This window comes from Macrotis lagotis, chromosome 3 (genome assembly GCF_037893015.1).
Source record: "Macrotis lagotis isolate mMagLag1 chromosome 3, bilby.v1.9.chrom.fasta, whole genome shotgun sequence".
Lineage (NCBI taxonomy): Eukaryota > Metazoa > Chordata > Mammalia > Peramelemorphia > Peramelidae > Macrotis > Macrotis lagotis.
Window position 1 is genome coordinate 250,853,081 of NC_133660.1, and position 6,148 is coordinate 250,859,228.

The following is a 6,148-nucleotide window of genomic DNA, read 5'->3' on the forward strand; positions in this document are numbered from 1 at the left end:
CAGGATCTGTATGACCAGATGCCTGCAGACATGATCTCTTGACCTTTCAAGTTTCCAGATGGATCTTCTTCACTAAAAAAAGGAAGAGCAAATGGCAAAAGAAAGTACACAGGAAGGTCAAGAGGGAATTAGCTTGAGATCTCTCCTCTTTAAGGACTGTCTCTTAACAGATGCCATAGTGAAGGAATCAAACCACAGGAGAGCTCCATCACTTTTTGTTATTCAATCATTTCAGTTGTGTCAAATTCTTTGTTACTCCTTTTTAGCCTTTTCTTGGCAAAGGTACTGGAACTATTTCTTTTTATTGATATTTTATTTTTCCAAGTGCAAATTGTGAAAGTTTTTCAACATTCATCTATATGCATATGCATATTTTTAAGTTATAAAATTTCCTTTCACCCTCCCTCCCCACCTCCCTCCCCTTAGTGGCAAACAGATTAATATTGTAGATAAATATTTGTGTTAAATATGCATGAGGAATTTGAATTAAGGGAAAGACATACATGAGAGATATTTTTTAAAAAGTGGATGTAATGTTCATCAGATTCTGAAAGGGTTTTTTGGTTGTTTTGTTTTCTTCCTCTGGATGTTCCCCAGCATTGTCCATAGCTGATCTAATAGGGTTGTCCCAGCTCTCTGAACTGCTGAGAGGAGCCGCATCCATCAAGGTTGATCAACTCACAATGTTGTTGTTAATGTGTAGAATGTTTACTTGGTTCTGCCCCCTTAGCTCAGCATCAGATCCTATAATTCATTCCATGCTTCTCTAGAGTCCAAGCCCCCTGGGTATCTCCAAGATGCTTTTATTTACATATCACCATACCTCTCCCAGATCCAGACTCCTTTAAGTCATTAGAGGTTCGCTGCACGTATGCTGTCATTCATTGCCCCTCTATCTTGGAATATATGGTTTCTTTCAAAATTCCTCCCGAGGACCACTTTCTATTCTATAAAAGACCTTCCTTGATTCTTCTAGTTGAAGGTGTGAATATGTCTTTGTGTGTGTGTGTGTGTGTGTGTGTGTGTGTGTGTGTGTACATGAACATTTACACAAAGACTTCTCTAAGTGATAAAATAACAGAATCTAAAACTAAAACCAAACCAACAAACAAACCAGGCTCAAGATGGGGAACTGCTCCCAGGGAAATGGGGGCTCAAAGATAAAGTTCCTTTAGGGTTGAAAAACTCACCAATCTGACTCAGGAGGTGAGAAAGGCTTAGATTTTAATTCACAGGCTACACAAAACATTCACAGGTTACTACAAAATGTTCACAAGTTATTAAAACTTAATTAAAAGTTAAATAAATCAATTAATTAAAAATTTATAAATTAAATGAATTGATTAATTAAAAACTTATAGCAAAGACATTCTCTATTAGGTACTAGCATACAATGATAGAAGCAGAATGGTCTTTCCTTCCTAGAAAGCTGATGCTGCTATATCTACATTCTTCACTGTGGTTTGTTCAAACTGTGAACTCTTGTTGAGGTCTGTTAACTCCATTTTTCTCATCTATTCTAGAGACTGGAGGAAAAAAACTAAAGGTTTCTGGTTCAAAGAAACCTACTTTTTTGGAAATAATGATGTTAGTTTATGAGAGTTTTATTCTAGCATGACAATCCCATTGCCCCATACCTTCTTTCTCTATAAAGAGTCCCCCCCCAAAAAGAAAACCTAAAAGGTACAAATGAGAAATAGGGAACACAAGCTACTCTGAACCCTGAGCCAATCTACTGAGAGCCAAGCCAGGAGCCAGCTGAATTTAATATAATCAATTGTCCATAGATTTTCCTTTTGTCTCATACTCTCTATAGCAAAAGCAGAAAGTAATGGTGAAATTAGAAAATTTTTATGCTTATCTAGCAAAGCATCCTCAACTCTATAAAGAAACTGTGAGTAATAAACCCTGCCACTAGTTGTACTTGGCTGTAAAACAAAGGGGAAAAACAGAAAACTGAGTGAATTCACCATTGTTCCAGCTGTTTTTTACAAGAAGCCAGAAGCCAGTCATTATAGTCTCTTAATAATCTCAACTTCTTGACTGGGAAAGGATGAGGCTGCAGCCTTTGCAAGGCTTAGAGAGTAAATCTCCTGAGAAGAGTCCTCCATCTGTTAGGTCTGCTACTGCGCCACATGCTCTCCCATTCTCCTACTGTGTCCCATTCCAGAAAGGCTTTTAAAACTGCTCTGTACCAGAAAATTCTGCTCTTAAGTCTTGTTTCCCTCAATGGAGTCAGAAAATAAAGACAGACTATGATACAAAGAAGGGCAAAAGACAGTCTGTTCCCTTGAGGAGCTCATATTATAAAGGAATTATTATTATTGCCATTATTGTTATTGTTACTTTATTATTATTATTATTATTATTATTATTATTATTATTATTATGCTTTCTTCTTGAGCTAGGAAAAACACAAAATGCAGGTCAAAAGCAGCTTATAATAATGTTTTATCCTTAAATTTTTTTGGTTTTTTTTTTTCCAAGGCAATGGGGTTAAGTGGTTTGCCCAAGCTAGGTAATTATTAAGTAAGTGTCTGAGGCCAGATTTGAACTCAGGTACTCCTGACTCCAGAGCTGGTGCTCTATCTACTGTGCCACCTAACCACCCCCTATCCTTCATTTTTGAAAATGACCACAACATTAGGGGAGGTAATACCATGACAAGCACATGAATTGGATATGAGTAAGGGGCACTGTGCTAATGGTACCAGCCTCACTTTCTCCTCCAGAGTCATCTGGGTCCAGCGGCCAGATATGGATCAGGATGACTGGAAATGGCCCTGGATGTGAGACAATCAAGGTTAAGTGACCAGCTCAGGGTCACACAGCTAGGAAGTATCAAATAACTGAGGTAGGATTCGAACTCCTGTCCTCCTGACTCCAAGACCACTGCACCACCTAGTTAGCTTCTCATAAGAAAGTCAGTTCAGACCTTTCCAGATATTTAATTACACTCAATACTCTTACAAGATGCAAGTAATCTCCTCTTTAAAATGTCAGCTTTCCAGGGAGGAAAGACCATTCTGCTTGTGTCATTGTATGTCTAGTACCTGGTAGAGAATGTCTTTGTGAATTTTGAGAATTTTTGTGAACTTTTAATAACTTATGAACACTTTGTAGTCACCTGCAGACTTTTTGTGTAACCTGTGAATTAAAATATGAGCCTTTTTTTTTACGTCCCTGTGTCAGAATGGTGTTTTTTGCCCCTAAAAATTAGAACCTGATCATTGAGTGCCCTATTTCCCTGGGAGCATTTCCCCATCTTCAGCCTGATTAAAACCCAATGGACTAGAAACCATCAATTCACCTAAACTAAAATTTCTTTACATTTGATCAGATCTGAGTTTCTAGCTGGTTTAGATATACCCCAGATTTCATCTCATTAGGAGTCCTGCACTTCAACGACTGCCTGAATAACCTATAGGGGCTGATTCCTAAATAAGGAATAGAAAGGTGAAAAACCAAGTTCTAGTTCCATAATTTGTTATTAATATTGAGCAGAAGTAATCAGCTCTGTCAGTATGGTCTCCCATAAAAGTCTGAAACTTGAACCCAGGCCCTCTACCTCAAATCCAATGTACTTTCCGGTCAGACGATGTCCTATTTGTCATGCTATTTCCCCATTCTGCAGCTCAGAATTTTTTATGTGCTGGATAAATGTTTGTCAAATTAAATTTAAATTGATCTGAAAAGAAAATATTCTTCTTAACGTTACTCACATCAGAGAAAAATCTAATCCAATCCAACATTCGTTAAGTACCTATGGGTCTACGAGGTAAAAGACAAAATGATCTCTCCTAGAACTTTTTTTTTGTTTTTATTTTTATTTTTTTAATTTAAAGCAACAGGGTTAAGTGACACAAGGTCAGAGTTGAACTCAGGCCTTCCTGATTTCAGGGGCAGCACTCTATCCACTGCACCACCTAGCGGCCCCATTCTATCCTAGATCTTAAAGGGCTGTCTTTGGCTTCAGGAAGACCTGGGTTCAAACCAATCCACTGGTTTTTTTAAAGCACCTTCCTTGGGAAAGTATTGATATGAATGTAAAGAACAAACCGGTCCCTATGGACAAATAGCTGATATTCTCTGGGGATTGCCACACCTTAGTTGTGAAACCAAGGGTGAGTCCCTTAAGCTTTCATTGTCCCAGGGAGGTAGGCAGAATTTCTTAACCCTTTTTATATCACTGATCTCTTCCGCAGTCTAGGAAAGTCTATAGACCCCCTTCTTAAAGAGGTTTTAAAACAAAACAAAGAAAATGCAAATTATTTTAAGGAATTATATTAAAATATGGTTACCATTTTTTAAAATTTATGACTCTTTGGTTAAAAATCCTCTCTTAAAAGCTGATCAATCAATCATCATTGGTGGAGGAAGACTGAATACCAAGAGTTTCCCTCAGCAGTAAAATCACACCATTCCACATCTCCAAAATGTGTAAAATATTATACTAGGCACCAGGGTTACAAACACAACATGAAAAACTGTCCCCCATTTTTAGGGATCTTACATTCTACTGTGCATAAGTATTTTTATTTAATGTGAGTCTCACTCTAACCTGGAAAGTTTAATATGATCCCTACTTTATAGGGCAACAGGAAGATGGACAGTAAGTATGTGGAAGCTATAGCTTATGGCTACATGACACAGGAAGAATGAGAATGGCTTTGGAGTTGGAAGAGGCTTTAATCTCATTTCCTTACACCACAGATGAGGGAATGAAGGTCCATAGAGTTACAGTTATTTGATAAATATTATGTAGGTAGCAATAAAGAAGAATTAGTATTGGAATCCAGGTCCTTTCCCCTAAATCTTGTTTTCATCACCTTGCCATGCTGCCTTTTCCACGTCTAAGTAGAATATGAAGTGGCAAGGCCTTTGTATCAAAAAGTAAGGAATCACAGAATGTTTAAGTTGGAAGGGATCTCTGGGGATTAATAGATGGTGAGCCCAAGTTGCATTTAAAACATTAAAACAAACTAGAGAAAAATATCTAGAATGATAAGTGATTTCTCTGTGGATGTTCTTCAGACAAATGTGAATGAGAAGGTCACAAAACAATCAAAAAATCGTATAGGAAGAATGAGAAAATATCAGCCCCTTGAAGCCTCGAAATGCCATTGAAATATAAAAACGTAGGTTTCTGTATGGTTAAAAAATATTTCTACATCGTGACTATTTCCTAGGCAATGTTCATTTGCCAAATGTTGGGATGCCAAAATGTATCCAGAAAAGAAAAAACCCCAGCAAACAGATGTAATCATCCCCTATGGACCTTTTGGATAATTCAATCAGAGATATTTTTGAACTGCAAACTCCTTGGGAAAAACAACACAGATTGTGAATATGTTCTCTAAACAAAATGACTTTTCAAGATGATATCCACACCCTTGCACCAAAGTTATGTTCTATTCTACTTTTGTGAAAGGCTTAGCTTTGGTTTCAGACAGATAATCATAATGCCTCATCATCTAGCATGTCAAGAATTGAACTGTTTCTTTTCATGTAAAGGAATTTTTCAGATAACTGAAGATTGGTTCTTCAAGTTGCCAATTAAAGAAAAAATCACCAGTTGTTATGGCAATTGTTTGAACACAAAATAACATATTTTCAAGGAGGGGAAAAAAGGAGAAAGAAAGTGAGAGATACAGAGATGGAACAAAAGAGACAAAGAATGACAGAGAAATAGATATAGAAAACAAGGATACGAGGAGAAAAAAGATCAATAATATCAATGTGCAATGCACAGAAGGCTGGACTTGGAGTCAGGAAGACTCAGGTTTGAGTTATGAAATCTCCCAGTGCCCTAGGGAAATCTTTAAAATTATGTCACTACTTCTCTTGAACCCAATTTCCTCATTTGGAAAATGAGGCAACTGGATTAGATGGTCTCTGAGTTTCCTTTCAAGTCTAGATCTATGATCTTATGCACCTGTGATCTAAGTAATAAATGAATTATCATTCTAAATCAATGAAGGAAATGTCCACACTGGGAGTTTCCAACACTGAGGAAATCAGTTATGTATTTCTTCCTATGTATTTGACAGATACAAGGTACAAATGCATATGTACATGTGTGTTGCCCTTGTAGGTTTTGTTCTGCATGAGATCATCTAGACTGTGGCTCACAGAGAATCATGAGAAC